General features: G+C 36.4%; 1 pseudogene; it reads right to left on the reverse strand.

The window, feature by feature from the left end:
• Positions 1-11,061: 11,061 nt before the first annotated feature.
• Positions 11,062-11,548, reverse strand: LOC127663871 (transcription factor BTF3-like; annotated as a pseudogene).
• Positions 11,549-25,014: the final 13,466 nt, after the last annotated feature.

A 25,014-nucleotide genomic window follows, 5' to 3' on the forward strand; every position in this document is an offset into this window, starting at 1 on the left:
TGTCATATTTAGAAGTCAAGTGAACCTGTATTTGACTTTGTGAATTCATTTATCAGCTATGTAACATTGGAAAAATCAATTAACTTCTTGGGCTTCATCAATTTTGCAAATAATTATATCTTTTAGGATGGTTGACAGGCTTAAGAAAATATATTGATATGATTTTTGATGGGTAAGAGAAGAGAATATTTAAGCACATAGAGTTTGCACTGTTGTTCCATTCTTTATGGTAATGTATATTCTTAACAAAAATATGATCCATAAGTGATATAGACAATTATTTCCTACCATTAAAAACAAAAAAGAAATAAACCAGGAAGGAAAATGTCAACTATAGATCAGGTTCATGTATAGCATAGAGGAAGCTTAATGTGATATAATTCCTTATGAATGAAAGGTTTTCCAATGAAACCCTTATTGACTGTGTACACTTGGCAACCATGGTGTAGCTGAATATTGGAAATGGTAAAGCTTTCCCTTTGGCTCAGAGAACTGGAAAATGTTTCCTCTGTCCTGTGAGAAAATGTTGACAGAATATACAGAAAGCTTACATCTTGAGATTGTTACACCACAGAGTCACACTAACTCTTCTCCCTAAGTGAAACATAACAAAAGCACTGAGTTTTTCAGCCAATGTGTAGCCGGTACATCTCCTTCAAAGCATACATGGCTCACTGGCTCCCAGCTTTTCTGTGTGTGTGGGTTTGCCCTCATTCCTTTCATTTCCTTGTAGGCAAGTCAGGTTTCTAAGACCAATTCATGTGGCACCCAAAAGTTTAGCAAATGTTTCCTCTAAGTTATTCTTTTAAAAACATTTTCATTAAAGTTTTGTGTATGCTATTTGTATGTGCAAATTGGTGGATGCAATACGCTGTGTAAACATGCACATGTGGAGGCCTGAGGTTGATGGGGTGTGGTCCTTGATCACTCTCTTCCTTGGAGCTGGTTAAATTGGCAAGTCTGGCTGCCACTGCACGTCAGGGATGCTCATGTCTTTGGATCCCCAGCACTAGCACACAGGCGTGTCACCACCTTGCCTTCCTTTCAACATCAGTGCTGGGAATCTGTTGGTAACAGCATCATCAGAAAGAGAAACACATTCTGCATTTAAGAGCAAGCTAACCCTTGACACACTAAAGGTGGAAGGAAATGATCTGTACAGTAGATTTCCTGGTGTAAAGGGCTGGAATGAACTTTCCTCATGAATTTATCTATGCTTTCTTTCTTTTTTTTTAAAATAATTTATTTATTTATTATTTTACAATCCATATTTTATTCACCCTTCCACCCTCTGACCGTTCCATATCCCATACCTCTTCCCCATCCTGTCTCCACTTGGATGTCCCTACCCCACCCCTTTGTTCTCCCTTGTGATCTATTTAAGAAAAAAAAAACCCATTTCTTAAAAACATAGTTTTAATGACCTTGTAGTATTTTATATGCAGTCGCTCCTATAAAAGCTCAGTGTAAGAGGCATACTGGGTTCCTGAAACTTCTCATAGTCTCCATGGATGCCCATCTCCCTGAAGAAAATTTGGATTTTTGACTCCAAGTCTTGTTTTATGAGCTAAGCTCCTCATCTACAGGAGAGATCAAATGGAGGTCTTTTATGTGAGAAGTTACTTACAGACTGAGCCATCTCCATCTATAGGCCATTAAATACTTTGCATCTTCTTTGACAGTTGTGATATTAGAAGGCCCCAACTCCATTCTGCAAAGTCAAAACTTCATTATCAGTCAAAGGATCTTGTAAGCTACTTAAAGAGAAGAGACACCAACTCCTTGGCTTCTTTGATAGAGGCTAATGAGCCCATAAAAAGAACTCGGAGGGGTAATAAATATGATCAAAATATGCTATAGACATATATGGAACTGCCAAAATTAAACTCTGTTCTCTGTGCAATTAATATACCATAATTAAACAGTAACTTAAAAGCCATCTGCCTTTGAGTTTAATACCGTGATGTCTGATGATCTGCTCTAGCAATGAAGAATTTAGCTGCTAGGAACTGAGAGAATTTCAGGTAGATTACTGTGAGAAAAGACAACTGTGATGGAAGGAACACAATTCAGAACCACTTTTACCTGTCAGGAGAGGTGACAATATATCCAATTTACAATATGAACTGCTAAGGCATAAGGCTTTTTACGTTTGTTCTTTACTGCCATCTCTGCAGTCTGTAAGAGGAAAAAACCCTATGTATAGATGATTTTTTCTCTCTTCCTAGGAAATGCCAGAAAGTAAAGATAAATAATTAATAGGGGCTCCAGAAGGTTTAATAATATGGATCTAATTTGTAAAATTATTCACTAGGAAGAGGAAGATACTATTTTATTGGTCAGGCAGAGAGTAAACAACTTCAACTTGACCATCATAAACTAAAACTCATCGATATTCTAGGTATGGGGTGTGTGGGAGGAAAACAAAAGAAGCAAGACATATATTGATGTCATTTGTAAAATCATGAATTCCAAGCAAACATATAATTTCAACACTACCTGGTAACATAAGTATCACTTATTAAATCAGATAGTCCACATTATCTTAAAAGTGGCAATTATCTGATCAGTTTTAATGCACATCCTTTTATATGTGACTTCTTCCATGTCCAGATGAAATTCTAGTTTTATAAGTTGTTTACTTTTCCCCATACATAATCATTTTCAAGAAAATTCTAGAGTCTTAAATATTGATGGAGCTTAAAATTCTTAGGACGATTGATTAATAATAAGTCTTAAGTCTTCTGGACACTGATTTGAGGAACATATGAACAAACATCCTCCTATCCCAGATTTGAAGCAATAATTAGGATACCACCAGGGCTTGTTGGGGATTATGTGTAGGAGCATAGGTGAGAGGTTATGACATAGAGGAGCCTGGGTGACTCAAACCCAGCTGCATCGTTGAAAGCCCATCCCAGAGTGGGTAAAGACTCTTGAAAGCCCAGAATTGAACTTTTTGTATCAAGCGTAGATCACTGAATGCCAGGAAGCAGAACAAATGGGTCAGATCCAAGGTCAGGTGTAACCTTCAAAGATCTACCCTACTGAACACCTAATGCCAGGACCCACCTCTTAAAGACTCCACAGCATTGAAGATGATGCCACAAGCTGGAAACAAATCTCACAAACAGGAGTTATAGGATACATTTCACAAACCGTGATGGTAGCATGTGAACGGCGACTTCGAAGTAGTTTAAGACTATAGCTTTTAAATATTGTCTGTGTCCATCATCTCTACCTGTATTGTAATTTTCAAAAATTTCTGCATAGACATTAAACTGGAAAAGTCATTTTTACATATATATGCAGGGTTTCTACATACATGATATTTCCATATGCATGCTATTGCCATATCATATACACGTGATATTTATTCCATGTAAAGTTATTTAGATGGAGCCACAATTTTGTAAATTATTATGTAATTGAAATAGAATCAGCTAAAATTTTATTTAACACAGAGTTCATCTTTTAATGGGGATTAAATACGGTGACCACATTGAACTATGTGGCATTTTTCTTTCACAAAATTGATTTCATTGACAAACAGATGATGTATTTATCATATAAAAATAATTTGAAATGTATACATACATTGTACAATGGCTAAACTTAAGAAACTGGCAAATGTTTATATATGTCTTGTTCTTATATTCAGCTTGTCAGCAACTAGCTTCTTAACCAAGAAAAATATATTTATTATGTGGTGCACGATAAAAGGTATTTAAATAGGGTAGGAAACAATTCTCCAGGAAAGCAGTTTTCTTCTGTTGCTTTCAGAAACCAAGAGTGGGCCTTTGCCTTTGCTTTTGTACTGACTGCTGTAATGAGTTTCTCGAGGAACTCAAGAGCAGCCAGTTTCTTTTGTAGCAAAAGTGGTCCATTCTTAGAGAAATCTGTAATCAAAGTAACTAAAGAACACAAAGGTTTTGTCAGCTAGAGCTTTCTGTCTTCAGCATTTTGTGTTAGAGCTTTCTGTCTTCGGCATTTTGTGTTCCTGACTTACCTGCAGGGCTGCTGAAGATGAAGATTTCTATCCCCCATTACTGAGAATTAGCATCTTTAATAAATGCCAAAGTGATACTGAGGTTTCCTTCAGAAGACCACAGGGTAGGACTGTGTATCATTGTTAGCGTTTGCTGACTGCTGTTCCTAAGTGGCTTTAACATGTCTTTACATAATGTGGAGAACCTGGATTTTAATAAATGATTGGAATCTCTGAAAATATTTAGAGGTGAGCTGTTCTCCCTGTTACCCCACCAATTTTACTTTTTGAACACAATTAAAAAATAAAAACAATGTCTGGAATATAAATTAATAAAATGATGAATTAAAAAATGAAAATAAAAACCAAAACCAAAAAAGCTGGAACAGTTGTTGAACAATATTCATTAGTTTGTATTTTTAAAAATCCTGCTGTTCGCACATGTCTCCTAAAATTATATTTAACATATTCATCTATTCCAGGAATAGTGTTTAAATGCCTACTATTGATTTTCAGACACAGAATAAAGCATATAAGTGAACTTTGCACATGTATTTCCATGATGCCACATCTGATTCAGCTCTTTCATTTCAAGGAGATCATTTGGGTTATGATTAAAATGCTTCTTTCCCATTCATTTTAGTTACAATTTATCCATAATATAAAATACCATGACATCACATCTATTTGTTACTTTTTTGTTGCTATGATAAATCACTAGGAGCAAAACAACTTAAGGAAAGGTTTATCTTGGCTTATGTTTCCAGAAAAATACCACGTCATGCAAGGTCATGGCAGGGTGGCTGGAGGATGCAGCTGGTTGATCCCATTTCTCTCACACACATATGAAGCAGAAGGAGTGATCAAAAAGTTATGTGAGGCTAAAATCCCTCAAAAACCTTCTCCTGGGACTGACTTCCTACAGCAAGGGACTCTTTCCTAGTGTCCATAGCTTTCCCTAAACAGTACCAGCAACAGAGACCAAATGACATTCAGACCATCATCATATGCAACTAAAGATTCAAGGACATGAAAACTTCAGCAAATTTCTGAAGTCTTCTCCAAATCATTGAAAGTTTTCACATGATTTTGAAAGCCCATGAACAGATGGAAAGAATTTGCAGTTGTTAATTTTTATTTGTAGAGGTGGCTGGGGTCTGTCTTTTCCATGAGGCATTTATGTAGAAGAGCTAATGTTTCCTAGCCACTTACTATCTATATATAGACACCGAACTCATACAACAAGTACTATGTGCTTAGCACTTCAAATACGTTAACATGGAAACACTTTCCATATTAACTCCCTTTACAGACCTAGGAGGTAGGTACTATTAGCATATTTATCTAATAAATTAGGAGATAGGATTGGAGATTCTGTTTATTTCAAAGTTGCACAGTTGGTAAAATATCAAGGCAGGATTGGTACCAAAATCTGACTCCAGAGTACCATTTGTTCCACTGAGAGGTACTGGCCATCATAAGCTGTCTCCAGTACTTGTCATGCATTGTAATATTTTATCTTATAGCTTGTAGTATCCAGGAAGAGATGGGTCAGTGGTCAGAACCTTCCTATTAGTGTCATGCTTTCTGATGTCTATTTATACCTTGCAGAAGATCTAAGTTCAGATTCCAGCATCGACATCTGGTTGCTTACAACTACCTGTATCTCCAGTTGATGGGCATCTGATCACACACACACACACACACACACACACACACACACACACACACACACAATCTTAAAGGAAATGGTACTACCTTATTAAGTTTGAGCTCTCTGGAAGACATTTTTAACAAAGAAAATATTCAACTTTTTTTGATATATTTTTTATTTACATTTCAAATGATTTCCCCTTTTCAGGCCCCCCCACTCCCCGAAAGTCACATAAGCCCCCTTCCCTCCCCTTGTTCTCCCATCTACCCTTTCCCACTTCCCTGTTCTGGTTTTGCCCTATATTGCTACACTGAGTCTTTCCAGAACCAGGGGCCACTCCTCCATTCTTCTTGTACCTCATTTGATGTGTGGATTATGTTTTGGGTATTCCAGTTTTCTAGGCTAATATCCATTTATTAATGAGTGCATACCATGATTGATCTTTTGAGACTGGGTTACCTCACTTAGTATGATGTTCTCCAACTCCATCCATTTGTCTAAGAATTTCATGAATTCATTGTTTCTAATGGCTGAATAGTACTCCATTGTGTATATATACACCACATTTTTTTGTATCCATTCTTCTGTTGAGGGATACCTGGGTTCTTTCCAGCATCTGGCTATTATAAATAGGGCTGCTATGAACATGGTGGATGAATAAATAAAAAAGAATAAACTTTTAATGAAGAAAATATTTAAAACAGGTTTCCAGATGTGTACTAGCAGATATAAATACTTTCATATCATTGTTTATGTATTACATCTTGATGTTTGGGTGGAAGTATATTAGTCCTGTGTATTGGCTTCTTTTGATACTCATGGAGCTAGAATAAAATTTATGGAGTTTTAAACCTTTAGGGAGGGTTCTCCCCTGCTTTGACTGGGCAGGCCATTTTGGAGCCCAGCTGATCTTTGATGACTTTGTTTACATGCATGGTGTTTGATCAACTTGGCAACTGTGACTAGGGCAGGGCTGTATGCCTCTCAATAGGTGACTCTAGAGTTATTCCCTTGGAGGCACTGGCAGATGTTCCAGGAACACAAATTACATAAGCACTGATGTGAAAGAGCTTTTTACCCTTCTTGGTAATGTCATGCTTTCTGATATCCCTTTATACCTTGAGTTTATGGCCATCCCAGACAGAAGACAAGGGAAAATGGATTTTATCCCTTACAGGAGGAGTGACAATTATGAGCACTTTAGTAATATAATTTACTGTAACCTGTCCTCTGACCATAATTACTTCACTTTCAAGCTGCTTCAAAATTATAAACATCTTCTTCTCTCAACATCCCTCCCCCTTGCAAAGTCCCATTTAGTTCTGGCCCAAGGCCAGATCTCTAGAATGTCATGATTTAAGTGAGACCTGAATACTGGTCTGTGGATGAGTTTTTCTTGCTCTCATGAACTAAATAATCATATGAAATATAAGTGCAAGGCATCTGACCTCCACACACAGTAGAGACAGGATAGGGCTATCATTACCAACTTTTCAGTTCATAAGAGGAAGTGGCCACTGCTCCATTGTAATTCTGAGATACTAAAGGGTGAATGCCATTAGGAGTTTTGATGGGGACAGGGAAGATTTCTTAATGATTGAGCCGCGCTGCTCCGTGAAAGTGCGACCCTAACAGTTGTCTTTTCTCCATGGGGGTTTCATTCTGTGCTCTCCAATCTTGACACTCATCCTCTGAAATATAATTATTTGCTCACAAAAGTCACTTGTTTTCCCCGTGAAACTTCTTGAACTTGCTCTGTCTGCCTTAAGTATAGACTCCCAATTTCTTTGGAGTCTTCCATTCCCCCTTGACTTGGTAAGTGCCTTCTGGAGGGATTAGCTTCTTGTGTGAACACACCGAAGATTTTTATAAGCTTTGTCCATAATTTGGAGATATCATTAATTCACCACTTGAATTGCTGGGATTTTTAAGCCTATGGTATTAGGGACTCATCTTTTATTTGATCTTTGTTTTCACTGATCTTTTTCTTTTTTACTTTTGTTCTTCATGTTGCTTTGAAATAATTGACTATTTGAAGATCCCCGTAATGGAAAACTGTTTTCTAGCTTAATAAATCCTAGCGCGTTAATTTTCCATTTAACTTCTGCTTGCAAACAACATTAACAGCTCCATTTTAGTTTCTCTCTCTTCTCACATATTTTCACCATAGCACATCAAAGAAGCCAACCACACTTTTAACCCTTGCTTCAAAGCCACCTTGTCAGTGTTCACAAGTTTATCAGATACATTTTATCTTTTCTTCCACATTGCTAACTGGTGATGGTTTTGCACACTGGTTTGATGACACAGAACACCCATCAACCAGTTTCTAAACTCCATTTTTAGTTTAGATTTACAGACTAGTTCATATCTAATGTTATGCATTTTTGGATCCATAACAGTACATCCCTTCTAGGTACATATTAGTTTACTAATTAACTTATTAATGTTTAATTACCTATAGAGCTATTTAGTTAGCTCATGATCCTGATGTTCTTTCTCTTTAGATGGGGAAACTAAGCTCAGGGGTGACTTGTTTGGCTTGACCTGACTTGTCTCATTTCAGGTGAGTTGGCTGAGTGTTGCAAGGTTGCTAAGGGGATGCTTGCTGTAGAATTGCCTTACAATCTTGCCTTGTGGTTGAGTGACTGCTGTTTAGAGAGCTGAATTTACAGCCATGTGTATCTCCTAATCTGTCAGATTATCTCAGGCTTTTTTCTATTGGGAAGAACACCAGGGACCCTAAGATCTGGGCAAGTCCCAATGAAAAAAATGTTTTTAAAATTTCTGCTTGGGCCATCATTTCCTAATATCTTATATTGAGCAAACATATTCCAATAAGCCCTCTATATTTAAGGATTGGGAAATAAATACTACCTCTGAATAGGAGAGATTGAAAATTGTCTTTATTAGGGCTTCTCTAGCTGTGATAAAAACACCATGACCTAAAATAAGTTGGAGAAGAGAGGGTTTATTTCACTTTGCAGCAGGTACACCATCATCCAGGAAAGTCAGAGGAGGAACTTAAGGCAAGCACCGATGCAGAAGCTATGGGAGAGTGCTGCTTCCTGGCTTAGTCTTCATGTCTTGCTCAGCCATCCTTATAGAACTAAGAACTACCCGTCTAGGCGTGGCACTGCCCACAGTGAGTTGGGCCTTCTAAAACCTTTTTTTTATTCCATATATTTTTTATTTACATTTCAAATGATTTCCCCTTTTCTAGACCCCCACTCCCTGAAAGTCCCATCAACCCCCTTCCCTCCCCCTATTTTCCCACCCAACCCTTCCCACTTCCCTGTTCTGGTTTTGCCCAATACTGCTACACTGAGTCTTTCAAGAACAAGGGGCCACTCCTCTGTTCTTCTTGTACCTCATTTGATGTGTGGATTATGTTTTTGGTATTCCAGTTTTCTAGGTTAATATCCACTTATTAGTGAGTGCATACCATGATTCATCTTTTGAGTCTGGGTTACCTCACTTAGTGTGATGTTCTCTAGCTCCATCCATTTGCCTAAGAATTTCATGAATTCATTGTTTCTAATGGCTGAATAGTACTCCATTGTGTATATATACCACATTTTTTTGCATCCACTCTTCTGTTGAGAGATACCTGGGTTGTTTCCAGCTTCTGGCAATTATAAATAGGGCTGCTATGAACATAGTGGAACATATATCCTTATTACATGCTGGGGAATCTTCTGGGTATATGCCCAGGAGTGATATAGCAGGATCTTCTGGAAGTGAGGTGCCCAGCTAAAACCAATTGTTAATCAAATGAGCTAAAAGCTTACAAACTGGTCAATTTGGTGGAGATATTTTCTCAACTGTACTTCCCATATTCCAAATGACTATAGATTGTGTCAAATAACACATCAGTAGCCAGCACGGGGATCCTGGCCAACAATCTTTACTCAACCATTTCCCAGATCTAGGAGCTATACTTCCTTATTACAGTTCAATGTCCACAACCCTCCCCCACCAAATCTGAAGAAAACTGGAGTCTCTTCTCTGATATATTTTAAAATGATTATATGCCAGGGGAAATTTTGATCCAGTATATTGCTTATATATTTTCTCTAAAAAAAATGTAGACATTCAATTGAAATTTGGAGACTTGAAACATATTACTAAAGCAAAAGTACCATAAAATGTTTAGTTGTATTGTCAATAATCAACATATAATCTGTGAGCTCTCTTTAATTACTATTCAAAAACCCAACTCACCTTTGAAGCACATATATTGGGTAATACGTAGAAAACATTCCTTTCTGGCAGGTCAACTTTCCCTAAGTGTTTTTTTGTAATTTGCATAGGAGATAATGCTGTGATGTTGGCAGTATTTATTCTTATCTCCTTTCACTGTACTCTCTTGAATTATTGAGGTTGAAGAATCAAAGTAAATTCTATAAACTTCTTGCAAATTATCTTTCACATGCTATCTGATGTCAACCAGAGAGACTTACTCTTGAGATTAGAAGTAAGTTACAGTATTCATAGCTGAGAGCAAACTCGGGTCTTTGGTTTCTCTAGAATGACTGTAGTACAGTATTGATCCATCTAAGTCTTAAGATTTTTTTGAGGTAGGACTCATTTTTAACATCTGGGTACATTCTCAGAGTGCCACTGTCAGCGAGAGTCTTAGCCTTTTAGCAATAGAGATGACCACTAACCTTATCCCAAGGGAGTGAGGGTTAAGTTGGTAGAAACGAGGGAGAGAGTGATACAGGACAAATTGTCTTGAAAGGATACAAAAAGCCCAAGCAACTTGGAGAGATCTGCGTAATTAAGCTCCACAATCTCTCTGTTCTCCAGTCTTCTGTAAACACATGCACTGATCCAACCACAGAAAAGTTGGATCTTCCAATAGTGTACTAGTGGAATTAAGTAAACATGCACACTGCCTGACAGAAGAGAAGCCATTTGTGCCAATAATGTACTAGTGAAACTGGAATAGTAAGCATTGTGAGCCAGAGAGAACGGAGAGGAAATGATAGGATACATCTGGAAGGGCAAATGGCTGATATCTAGTTCTGGTTGCTAGCAGCTGCCAAATGTTTGTTGCTTTGTGTGATAATTGGCAGGGAAAAGTCACATTATAAGTCTGACTAGAAGAGCCCCTTCAGTCCTGTTCTGTTCCTGGTCTTTTAAAATTTTTTTTAACTAGGCAAAGAATTTTATTAACCTTTTCCAAACTTTAGCTTAATTTGCCACAAAGAATGAATTAGGTATAAGTGAAAACTAAAAAGCAAAAACTGCAGTGTTGGGCGTGGGGGGGAGGCTTGGCTGAAAAATATTAGAGATCTAGATTTTATCAGATCCATAATAAAAATAAATAAAAAGCAGTCATGATATAAAATAACAGTTTCTGTAACTTTTGCAACTGTCACCATCTTCAGAAGTTGCTTCAATTCAGTTTGCCTTATTCTTTAGAAGCCTCATCAAAATTCTCTACCGGATGTGGAACTACGTCATCATCTTCCTCTCCAGTAGTAAGTGGTGCTTTTCGGTCCACAGATTGTTTGCGCAGAGCTTCAGCCAGTCTCCTTAAACTAGTCAGACTGCACCACGCTAGTTGAGGATGCTGGGAAGCCTTTCTGTCCACTGCTTTGTCTCAGCGTGGCCTATAATGGTGAAGGTGTTTGCTGCCAGAGATGCCTGAACTTTAGGGTTGTTAAAATGGATCACCGTTCCTTGGTTTGTAAACATGTTCACCTCCTCAACACCAGAGATATTGTTCACCCCTAACTTCTTTAAAGAGAACTGCAGGCTTATTTATTTATTTATTTATTTATTTATTTATTTATTTATTTCACCTGCTTCTTCCTACGATCAATTCCTTTCCCACCAATGCATACTTGTGCCTGCAGTTTGGTGAGTTTTTCCTTGTTCATGATTGTTTCTTTCATCTTGTCAGAGTGGAAATGGGGCTGCTTAGGGGACTAAGGTTCACACTCAGGGTATCTTGGGCACACCTAGCAGAGATAAGGCCGGGACACAAGATGGCTGCTTTCCTGAGTTTTTAAGCACTTAATGTTTATCCTTTTGCTAAGATCGCATTTACTTAATGACCTAATGTTAGTACCTTCTCTCCAGCTGAGATGATACCTGGTTGCCAGAGACAATGGTTTCTGCAGTGGATGTGTGGGCATTTCAAATGTGTGAGAATAAATCCTTAGGAAATGTACATAGACTGAAGGATAAAATTATTACCAGATGCCCATGAAAACTGTTTAGTGATAAACTTTAACAAATTAGGGCTATTTTTCAATGGACTGCTACCATAAATAGCTTGTCTCTATCTCCATGATCAGTTTTGGATCTAGACTGCTGCTTTTGACAGTCAACTAATTTTGAGTCACTGACTTGTTTTGAATCTGTCAACAGTGATGCTATTTGCAGATAAATGTCCCTGAATCAAATTTCAGCTTATAAACTTCTAGAAGGATGTGAGTGTGAACCTGAAACCCATAAACTTTGTTTTAGAGAACCAATGGCAAATAAGACTATTAGTCATCACACCGTTCGCACTTATTGAATATTCCTGCTAACTTCCATCGCTATAGCAATTTTTGGTTCTTTATTTTATTTCCTGTTTCATATATCTTGTGTTTTGAAGGACATTGCTTTATTCTAGTCCAAGATAATCTAAATTCTACTCAGTCTTTCAGACTGGGCTCTTGAGTGATGAGGTTACAGGTGAGAGTCACCATGCTGGAGCTGTCATAGTTGGCTTCAAGGTGATCCTCAAAAGGCATCCAATTTCCCATACAGTTAGACACTTGGTAGAATTTGTCTGGGAATTCCTTAATGTAGAATCTGAATTACTTATCTGCATATATAAAGAGCTTGTTACCCAAAACTGAGATACATATATGCTTGCTTAATTTCAGACTGGATCATTTTCTTCTGAGTTTATAACAACTTGAAAAGTGTGTGATTTGAATCAGAAAAAGATAATTTAGTTTTATTTGAGTTCTTGAGCTATAAGTCATACATTTCCTAGAGTATATTTAAGGCACATTAGTGAAAGCTGGCACAATTCACATAATATTGGGAAACTGTTGAATCTGAGCCACTGAATTTATATTAAATTATCTTTTGCATTTTAAACTTGTGAGCAGTAGAAAGCAAATAAATACAACAAGAAGATGAATGTGTTGTGAATATTCTTTTTGTCATTTATAAATCATGTCATTTAGCACCATGTCTTCAGTGACAAAGATAAAAATGCTGATTTTAAGTAACCCAGAGGCAAGTAACAGAGGTATGGTAGTTATGACTGTTTTCTCTCTTACTCTACATGGTCTCCATCTGTATTCAAGTAGTTCTCTGCAATTGCATAGATTTTTATTCTGCTACATATTTTTTTTGCATTTTTAGTGTGTTGTTTTGAGAATGAAAACAGGTAAAAACAAAGCAAAAAAGCAAAGAAATGTGAAACAAAAAAAACTAGGTTTATTTCAGACTAGAAATAAAAATAAGAGCTTTAAGGTATAATTTGGACTGGAAGGTGGAAATAGAGTCTCTTTTTTATAAGTTGAGATATTTTAATTATTTTAATTGTATACATAGAACTTAAAATAGTAGTGTGGTTATTGTAATCTGCTGTTTGCTTATTTTCCTCCTTAACTGAATTTTTTTTTGTCATAAGTACCTGGATTACCTAATCTTTATATAACATTTTATATGCAACAGCACAGATCTTACCTTAACCCAGTCTCATTAGCAAATGAGAGTTTTTAATTTAGAAATGTCAGGTTCACTTTTCAAAAGAAAGACAAATGTAAAGAGAAAATAAAGATTAAGTCAGAACTTAACTTTGAAAATTCTTAGTCATTATGTGCAGATATCCGAGAACATATACAAATGAACAGTGGGCAGATCATACAGAAAAATATGATCTTCTCCCATTGTCTACAGTTACCAGGTCAAGAAGTCAGGTTACCCTGGAGGCATTCAATCCAAGGCAACCTAGGACTTGACTAATTGCCAACAACTTCCATACTGCTATTTAAACTCCACTTCCAAGTTAGGATCACTTGGGAAAATGGAAGCAGTCACATGGGGCACTCCACTTTCTAGTTGATTGCCCACATCTTTCTCAGGTCACCAACCCCCAGTGAGGACACACCAGAAGACTTACCTGTTGGTGCCCCCATCAAAGCTTTGACATTGTTACTCCTGCCTTCAAGGCTCTGCTCTAAGCATTGGCTATATTTGCCGCCATACTTTCTGCAGGAATCTCTGCTAAATAAACTGCTTGCTACTGTGTCGATTGACTTCATTTATTCCCATGGTTTAGCATCAAACTCCTTCCTTAGGAGTTCCTCTAATTTGGTTCTCATCATTAGAGAAAGAAACAGCCTTTATAACTTCTACTTTTCAAGGGGCCGAGGACCTCAGAAAGGGTAAGTATCTCATATACCTCTGTAAGGTGGTACATAGGAAATGCTCAGAAACTGTTGTCGATTTAGTTGTTGAGTGGATGGACTCTAGACTTACCACTCTGTTAACAGTAGAAAAAAATGCATGAAATCTTACCTGAAAATACAGTTTATTACTACTTCTCCAGGTCAAACTTTCTTGTGTGTCTTTCCATCATACCCAGAGATAATTAGATAGCTTCTGAAAAAGAAATAGTACCTTTTAGATTCACAGACAACTATTTATTGATGGCATTTTCTTCATTTTCTAAGATTTTATAATTGTTTAGGTCATTTTATTATTTCTCAATAATACAATTTTTGACTGCCTTTAATGAAAGTTTATTCTTGCTAGATACTTAAAGGTCTGAAATTATAAGCTTGTTTAAGATGGCTATTGAACTGTATTCTGTTTTCTTCTATTGTGAAAGATGGTCTTCTGCTTAGAATTTGTTCAGGCAAAGAGTTTCTGATACAGTGAGAGGCCCTGCCTTAAGACAGTAAGTTACAAAGTTATAGAGAAAGACTAGGTTACCACAAGTGCACACACATGTGTGTGTGTGTGCACACACTCATGTGCATACAACACACAAACACACACACACACAGACACACACACACCACAAACATAGTTTCATGATATATTGTTTCTGTCTCAGATATTCTATTTTATTTGTTTATTTGGGCCAATATACAAGTTTACTTGTTGAATGTCAGTAAAGTACTACTTATTAAGCAAGTTTTACTTAAAATAACAAATTTTATTAAACATGAAAAATTATATTGATTACATAATTTCACATGTTTATTTTGCATATTTAATTCTGCTTATAGACATAATTTATATGCAGGTTCAACTTTAACAACTATGCTTTCAAAACTCAGTTACTTCTTAATTATTTTACCTATTATTCACTATAATATATTCTTTTGTAAGATTCAGTGGCTTTTATTTCATTTTATCTGTATAATTAAATGTAATATTTTTCTTGAATGGTATAAGGGGGCCATTTATTGTATGAGTAAATGGTTTTTATGAGTTTCTTGTTTTGGGGCCATTTATTGTATGAGTAAATGGTTTTTATGAGTGATTTTTTTTCTCTAGAACTATATACATTTTGGTTCTCCATGTACAAATAAGATTATTAAACTCCCTGCCTCCACACACACACTTTGAGTCAAGGTTCCATTCAGACTAGGTTGACCTAAAACTGTCTATGTGGATTTTGATTGTCCCACTTTTTACCTTCTTGAAAATACAGATGTGCTTCACCATGGCCATTTTATGTGATGCTGGAAACTGAACTCAGTGTGCTGTGTGTGCTAGACAAGCATACTGCCTCTGACTTCTATTTCTAGACCATATTTTGTTCTTTATCAATCTCATGATATATTTCAAAATGTAAATTTCATATAAAAGGCATTTCATGTTTCCAAAATTCATATTGCAACAAGATGTGAGTCTGAACAAAAAGGACTAAAAATTTCTTGTTGAGAAGGCCACCCATTCATGTGCTTTATAATCCCATGAGGTTTTTCTATGATTTTATCCATGAAGGATAACTGTAGAGTGTTATCTACTACAGTGTCTTCTTAAGTGAAAAAGAATGTTTATTTCTCATGAGTTTATAGATTTAGTTTTTTTTCATTTTTGGATAATTAATGCTTTAGACTTTGTATGATGTATGGTCCACTATAACTGTTAAGCTCTGCTGTTCAAAGTAGCTGTAGACAATTTGCTATGCATAATTACTATATGTTCCAATAATGTTTTATTTACAAAGACAGATGGCTGATTAAACTTGGTCCTCAAGTGCATTTTGGTGATCCCTGGCTCTTGGGTGGCTGTGAGGAGTTAGTGATGTGCACCTGAGGCACTAAATAGCACTTGCTGTAGAGTCAGAACTTGGTAAACACATTGTGTGTTATAAGAAAATCATTTGTGTATCAGTATAGTCTAAAAGCCATAGGTACCAAATGTTGGCCAAATATTCAACTAATCATCATTTAGTTGTATGCTACTCTTCATTAATCTCTTATTAAAACTGAATTATGTTTTTTGCATCTAAGATGATAGATCTATGAAAACTGTATGTGAAGAAATGATTAGGTTATCAAAAATTCCATTGACAAGTTTTAGATTTTTAGATATTTAAGTCTCAATAAGATTTAGGCATCAGAAAGATTGTGTTTTTATTTTTCTATTTATCTCTTGTTTCATGGCAAACCCACTTTTTAAATATCTTTAAATAATACCAAAACTCCATAGCTTCTTTTAAGTCTGGTACTTGTATATTTTAAACAACAATTTTCTCAAAAGCACCTTGGTACTCAGAAGTTTTAAAGGAGGCTAATCAGAAGAAGGACTGTTTAAAACTCAGAAAGTAAACAACTTGATAGTCTCAGGAAGTCCCTGAAACTGACCAGATTCATACGACTCCCCCATCCTCAAGGTTATATAAGGAGTGGAGACTTCTGAAGAGATGGAGACCAGCTGAATTGTCAAGAAGATATCCTTCAACCTCTTGAGAGGCCTGTGACTCATACAATAAGTTACAGGGTTCCAGTTTCAGGATTTAAGATGGAGTAGGTTTTTACTGATATAACTATATTTGAGTTGTTCCTACTAAGTATCCTCTTGTAAGTAACCCCAATTAACTAATTGGTTCACCCTATTGAACTTTAGTGATATCAATACTTTTGTCTTAGTATTCAGAGAAAGCACAACAAGCTGGAAAGACAGGGATGACTAAATATTTTTAAGGCTATGAAAGAGTAAATGTCAATTTGGGATCACAGGATTATAGCTTTAAAATTAATAGAAAGACTTATAGGGAAACATCTGATTTTAGATTATGAATTCTCAATGACAATAGAAGAAATAATTATGTATAGGATGGCTGCTCCCTCAGGTAAATCTTGCACTGTTTTGAGCCACCAGGCTGATGAAGAAATGTTCTTGAACTATTGCTTGAATTGCTTTGTATCTGCTTAAAATCACAAACTCACAGATGAACTGCTTCCTTTTGAAGGGATGGGGAGCATTTCCCTGATTAAAGATCCTTAGTGCAGAAGAGAAAACTTTCTAATCAAAAGGATCTGCTGAGTAATGAAACAGAGAGATTTATCAATCCTCTGTCACAGAGAGAATTCCCGAAGACTTTTGTGATTACAAGGTTACCTGTATTTGATTTTACAGAAATAATAATTTGCTATTCAACAATTATTTAGTTTCTTTCTCATCACCTGCCTCAGTTTATTGCATTTCACTAAAGATTATATTCAAATAGATCAGAAAATGTGATTGCTAATGAGGATCATGAGATCTTGAATCTTTTCCTTGAAAAATCTAAGGTTAGGATAAAGACTCTAGGTAAAGCTACTCGCACAGAACTGAATTAATAGTGAGATGCTCCTCACTATGCATTTGAATCATTATAGGTACTATACATACTTTTATTAAGTAAAATTTTTGTATAATATATTTTACTCATGCTTATCCCTTCTCACTATGGAGAACACCACAGTGCCAATGCGTATTTATATGTTTTATGATTATTTAACTTAAAACATGGAGCTCATAAAATTTCTGTCATAGATTTTTTTTAATGAATCTTTTGTTTGGCTCACTAGACAATTTAGGGAATTTAAATTGACCTAAGAATGAGAATAATGTGTGTGTGTGTGTGTGTGTGTGTGTGTGTGTGTTGTAGGTGACAAGTAAATTCAAATTCAAAATGAAAAGATCATGAAGAACCACAATGTTTCTCATTGTTAAGTGAATCTAAAATAGAATATATTTGCATTATTCATTCTTTTTACAATTTGTCTAGTAGAGCTCATAAACTTTCTCCCATCAAGCTGAACAATTGCTAGTAATTTGCTCCATTTCTTAAAGTCCCAAGGACTTGTTCGAACACACAATCCTTCTAAAAGTATTACTGTCATCTCTGTGTTTGCTTAAAACTCTACTTTATGATGATCACCCCAACCTTAACCAAAATCTCTTGGCATTAGGGACCAGAAACTATTTTAACAATTTCTCAAAAAGGGCTTACCATGCTAAGGCATGAGAACCACTGTTGCAGGTTGTGGGTAAATGAAGATTTGTGCTTGGGTCACTCCAAAATTCATCATAATCCTGATTTCTTACTTAGAAGTTCTGTAAGCTATTGGTATTGTGCCGCAGTTGTCATCTATATGCAGAAATGACAATAATACAAACACTTAGGTTTATTAGAGCACTACTGACAATGTACAAAATTGTGGTAATACATGAACTGTGTGTGGTGGTGCATACCTTTAATTTAGGGTTTAGGAGGCAGAGCCAGTGGATATTTCAAAACCAGTCTGGTACTCATAAGCCTTACTTTGAGGTTTGCCTTATGTATTTGGTGAGTTCTAGGCCAGCCAAGATCTACATAGTTAGACCTCAAAAAGGAAATAGTTGAATGTACCTAGAATACGAGGTTGGTATTTTTACTATTGTGATAATGATATGCAATCTTATTTCAATATTTGTTTGATGTTCATGTAATTGCTTTACTTGTACTATTTCAATTAATTTTTATAAAAACTTCATTTGGTATGTATTATTTGTTCATTTGCTACAGAGAAATATTTAGGTACCAATTTTTAGATGTATAAATCCACAAAGAAAAATATTAGCTTTATTGCTGCATTTCTTTTTTCCCTGTATTCTTTGTTTACATTCCAAATGCGTTCCCCTTTCCCGGTTCCCCCCTCCCCATCTGTCTCATAAGCCCTCTTCCCTCCACCCATTTCCCAATCACCCCCCTCCTATTTCCCTGTCCTGGTACTCCCCTACAATGCTGGATCAACTCTTTTCAGAACCAGGGCCCTCTCTTTCCCTCTTCGTGGGTATCATTTAATATGCTAATTGTGTCTTGAGAATTCAGAGCTTCTGGGCTAATTAATATCCACTTATCAGTGATTGTACTCCATGTGTATTCTTTTGTGATTGAGTTACCTCACTTAGGATGTTATTTTCCAGTTCCAACCGTTTGCCTAAGAATTTCATGAATTCATTGTTTTTAATTGCTGAATAGTATTCCATTGTATAAATATACCACATTTTCTGTATTCATTCCTCCATTGAGGGGCATCTGGGTTCTTTCCAGCTTCTGGCTGTATTGCTGCATTTAATTTAAAATTTTATAACCAATAATAGTATCTAGACTTTTATTTTAAATCCTAAAATTTGGACAATATAATATTAATAATTAGCCATTAATTTGGTGGGATACACAAATCAATATTTTTTCCTCTTTTACCATACCATATACTCATTGGTTTATTTGTGGTTTATGCTTAGTGATAGGCAATTTGATTTCTTTATCATGTTTCATCATCTTTAAATTATTTTTAATGATATTCTATCTATCAGAAGCCTAGTTTCAAGCACACAGTGATTAATTTGTAATATTTATGTTCTTGTTACTGGAATTATCGGGGTCAGGCTATGGATCCTGGCAGCATTAATTAGTTAGGCTCAACCATTCATTTTTAACCATCTAATTAAAGAGACAAGGAGTAATGGGAAAGCAGAGAACTATTTGTTCGTTGTGCTCACACTGGGAAGAGAAGCAAATAAAAAAGTTTGCTGATGCCCCATACATCTACAGAAACTTCAGATTGAAGAAAATCTTTGAGATGCACACATGTAAGCTGCGTGGTCAGGGTCTGGGCCTGGGCATTACTGGCTGTTTGTTTCAGCTTTTCTTCTGCTGAATGATGGTCTGTGAGTTGTCAGCACATTGTTAAGTCTCTTCCTGGGAGACAAGCTCTTTTTCTGGTTAGCACCAGGCTTTTCCCTTTTCCTTCTTCCAGCCTGAGAGTTCTAATGTCATGTGTGTGTTGGGGGATGGGGTGGATTTCATTACCATGGAGATCTTCTGATGGCCAGATGAGAGTCACAGGTGGTTGGTTGTTGTTGTTTGTTTGTTTTTGAGGCTCTTTCTTTCTCTTAGAATGGTGACAAATGGAAGAGAACTAGTTTTACCTTTTTGAGGCATGTGAATTGATTCTGGGGTTAATTACATATATTAGAGACAAGTATGTTTTCAACTTATACATTTTGGAGTCAACTATGTTTTAGAGATAACTATATCTTCAATATAAAGTTTGCTACATTATATTTTCTTCAGAAAGATATTCTGAACTCATAATTTTTTTGTTTTTGTTTTTGTTTTTTTAGATTTGGTTTTTTCGAGGCAGGGTTTCTCTGTATAGCCCTGGCTGTCCTGGAACTCACTCTGTAGACCAGGCTGGCCTCGAACTCAGAGATCCGCCTGCCTCTGCCTCCCAGAGTGCTGGAATTACAGGCATATGCCACCACCACATGGCTGAACTCATGTTTTAAAACATTAAAAATATTAATATCTCATTTTTTAAATGAAGAAAAGGCTGATGATATCAGAGAGAATAAATAGGTATAATACTCACTGGACTGGGTCATGCACTTCTTAAATGAAATGCTTACATCCTGTTTCTGTGAATTGAAGAATCAGTGCCCTCTGATCTGATGAGATGGGATCATGTTCTGAGTGCTTCTAATCACCACCACTTCCATCACAGAGAATGAGAATCCATTTCTCAGGAATTACTCTTTTTACTGCTCCTGGTGTTTCCGCTGTCACCATTGCAATTATTACTAGCATCATAGGAGATACACATCATCACCTCAACTATCCTTGCAATAAAATTGAGAATGCATAATTCAGTTTTATCTTGTTCTGAGCCTGTAGCAAGCTAAATATAGTTCCAAAATCAGGTATCTTTTGAGGTTAAAAAATAATTAAAGGAATAATGACTAGAATTTTTTTTTTTTTATATATCCTTTCAAATGGAGACACAGGTACATGGAGAAAATCTTTAGAGGAAACATTGAAGCACAATGTCTCTGTTAGGAATTTTTTCTTTTTTTGTGGAAACAGAAAAGCACTTTATTGTTACATATAAAATTCACATCATTTGTTAATTCTTGCTGTATATGGTTTTTTCTTTAGATAGCTTATGAATGATCTATTTTTGTGTGCAATTTCAATTTTCAAAAGGAAGAACAATCTTTGCTCTTCATCTGTTTCTTACTTTTAATTATAAATTAAATGTACTTTTCTATTATTGCATACTATTAGATGCGTTCTACACACATCTTTCTTTTTAATATTCAGCATCTCTGAGAATGATTATGTTCATGTTTCATATAAACCTGTTTTATTGTGCCAAAGATTAGTTACATATTCAGATTTTCCACTCTTAGTTATATCACTGATTTTGAAATAGGGTTTTTGTTTTGATGCATTAGGTAAGCAACTACAATAATTTATGTTGGGGGTGGATGTTTGTAAATTGGTAAGTGAAGTCAGGAAGAGGAGAGAGGAAAACAATAAAGCAGGAGACAGGAACAGGGTCATAGAGAAAGTCAGACCACACAATCAGTTTGAGTGAAGGAGATTATTCAACCACATTTTGTGTTGGTTAACTCTTGCCTTTACATCAATTCTCTGTCAGTTTCAAGCAATGGGAGCTTTTAAATGTCAGCAGTAGTCATCTACTCTCCTTAAACATCACATTTCCTAGGAATTTTCTCACTTCGTATGAAGGGTCATTCTCATATTGGAAATCATGGATAACGTTTCCTCTTACTACAAGATAAGCATATAGTAAACATATTTACCCATAGTGGTCCTGTGAGCCAGTCTTTGTAATGTGTTATTTATGGTTCACCATTTTAAATGAGTGTGAAAAAGTTTTTACTCTGTCATCAGAGCTGGTGGAAAACTGAGGCAAAATGGTCAATAGTTCCAAGGGTCTATTTTGCCCATTTACAAACATCCACCCCCAACATAAATTATTGTAGTTGCTTACCTAATGCATCAAAACAAAACTCCTTTTTCAAAATCAGTGATATAACTAAGAGTGGAAAATCTGAATACGTAACTAATAGCTAGGGTCTTCTATTAAGAAGTAAGGTTAGTCTAAATAGAACATCTCCATCAAATCCCATTTCTCTGAGCTCAGGGAATCCTGCAGAAGCTAAAGCAGACAGATTCTGAGAGCCCGAGGGAATGGAGGATACCTGAAACACAGGCCCTCTTAATCAACTAAGCAAAGCACACACCCTTACAGTGACTAAAGCAGCAAGCATAGGGCCTACAAAGGGTATGGACTGGGTCCTCTGCATATATATTGCAGCTATTGGATTAGTATTTTATGGGACTCATGACTATGAGAATAAGTGGGTCTTTGATTTCTGTGCCTGCTCCTGGGATTTTTCTCTTCCTGTTGGGTAGCTGTGTACAATTTTGATGAGATAGTTTTTGCTCATCTCATTATATTTTATTTGGTGATATATGGTTGTTATTTCTTAGAAACCTCAAAAGCTTCAAAACTGCAACACGAGTTTGTATGGGCAGGGATATCAGGAGGATATGGGGAAGGGAGGTTCATGGAGGGGAAAACATGATCAAAAGATATCAAAAGATATTGTATGAAATATTTTTAAGTAAAAATCATCTAAAACAGTTGCAGATTGTGGTTAGACAGTGATTCTTCAAGCTGATGGTCACCAGTGGAGAGGAATCCTATTGTGTAATTCTCATGACTCAAAGTGTCGAGCTTCTACCCTGAGATGGACCTATATTGTTCCATACTCATATGGAGATCATAAAATAGAATGACAACAGAGAGATCAGATTTAATCTGGAGAAGCCTCATGGTGAGGGACAGATCTAGGGGTATCTGTAGACAGTGTGAAAACTGGGCAGTGACAAAGCCACAACCATACACTCAGTGGAAATGAACTTAGGCAGGCAGTGAAGTTCAAAAGTTAGCACCACCCTGGGTGTTCTGGACAGACCTCACCAACTGAGACTAATCCTGGAATTGGCCGTATCTGAACCTGAAGTCCGTAGCTAGTTCTGGAGCTGGCTCCCTCCTTGTAGTTCACTGCTACAGAGTCCAAGAACTCTGAATCTAAAACAGTTATGTGACCTCCAGGGCGACTTCTCTGCTGTAGAGGGGAGTAACCATCATCAAGTGGTGAGGGGGGTTGGACTGTGGGAAGTCAAGCTCTCCACCTGTGTGCATCTCAGTGCTAGGTTACTTCTCTTTCTCCAAACATACTTTAGAGACACCTTTGAGCCAGAGCATAAACAGAACACTGAGCCAGAATGGAACGCTCTAAGAGTAAGAATTAGGGAAGGACCTGCCTAAACCACAGACTCCAAATTCAAGTGGGGTCTACAGAATACATGAAATACGGAGACAAGGAGCAAGGTAACATAACCCCTTCAAAAGATCCTAACTCTTCAAGTGCTGAATTTAAAGACAGTTAAATGGGTAAAAATAACAACAAAGTATTCAGAAGTTCATTACTAAAAGTTATCATTGATGTGAAAGAGGGAAAAAATGTAGATGAATCAGGCCCCAAAAGAGGAGAATGTCAGTAGCATGTAGGAAAAAGTCATCAACATGGATAAGAACATGAGGAACAGTGATGGAAAAGTCTGCAGCATAAGAGACACTGATCTGAAGCAAATCAGGCAATACAAAGGAAATGTTGGGAAGGAAACAGTTTCTAAATCACATTAAAAGCAAAATAACAGCAATAAGCATCTGTGATATATTTGACCAAGCAGAAGAGTGACTGAAATGGAGGTCAAAGTCGAAGAAGTAATGTTTTCAAGCATCAAGAAAGGAAAAAAGTAAGAATGACTACAATATCTCGCATCTCTTGAATACAATTAAGAGATCAAATCTACCAGATGCATTCTGATTAGATTGAACACCCAGTCCACAAGATGAAACTCATTCCTCCATATAATTATTGGGCCAAGAATCTATGTACAGGCAGGTCACAGGCTGTAATGGAGAACCTACTACTCTTATGCTACTAAATGGACATTATATTAAATTGACTAATGATGAGTTATTGTTATATCAATAAAGAAATAAGTTTCTAACTCAGAAATTCTATTTGCAGTAGATGATGATTAATGGAGAGACCTACAACCAGACAAGGTGCAGAGGATAAGACACTGAAGACTGCTCAGTGCTGAAGGGAGTATATTTCTTCCATTCTCGGCACCCCCCCCCCCATGGCTTAGGAAGCTGTAGGCTTAACTGATGGCTTAGGGATTGTAGAAGAGGAGCTGAAAGAGTATAAGGAAACATTATCTTCTGGGTGCAGCAGGGCAGCTGCATATGTGAACTCACAGTGGTTGTGGCAGTCTGTACGTAACCTGTGCAAGCCTAAGATAGAGAAGATTGCAGCATGAAGAAGGGAAGCAGACAACAGTTCTACACCCAGCCATGAAACTATTAGTGATTGTCGGCTTCTGGGGAAAGAGAGAAAGTTTCCTCTTTAAGAATGTAGCACCTGGTAAGTAGGGCACTATTCTATGGAAGACACCACATTTCCAGCAACATGTGAGCAGCAAAATCTTGGAAGTTATTTTTTGTTGTTGTTTTGTTTTGTTTTGAAAACATTACAAATTTTTGTGTCTAGAAAATGGGTATGGATCAGGTATCAAAGTGGGTAAGTATAATTACAACACACACAAAACTCTCAAAAGTCACAATAAAAAGTAAAAATAAAGAGAACAATTGTAAGAATCCAAGGGAAAGAGATTTTAACTGAGATTAAAAATGAAAAGCAGAGGGGATTATACTGATTGAAATTGTCATAAAAAACCATATATATATATATATACAGACCTGGATCCAAACAAAATGCTTATACCCACTAGTAGACAATAGCCAAGTAAAACCTCTCTGTGGTGAATTACAATCAAGTTGTCAAAAACAAAGCAAAGAAACAATACTAGCAACTGTATGTGAAAAAAATGTAAATGAATCTACAAAGACAAACACCTCAATGTGAGGTCAGTCTTTATATCAACAAATAAGATTAAAGTACGGCATTA

The sequence above is a fragment of the Apodemus sylvaticus genome, chromosome 13 (assembly GCF_947179515.1).
Source record: "Apodemus sylvaticus chromosome 13, mApoSyl1.1, whole genome shotgun sequence".
Lineage (NCBI taxonomy): Eukaryota > Metazoa > Chordata > Mammalia > Rodentia > Muridae > Apodemus > Apodemus sylvaticus.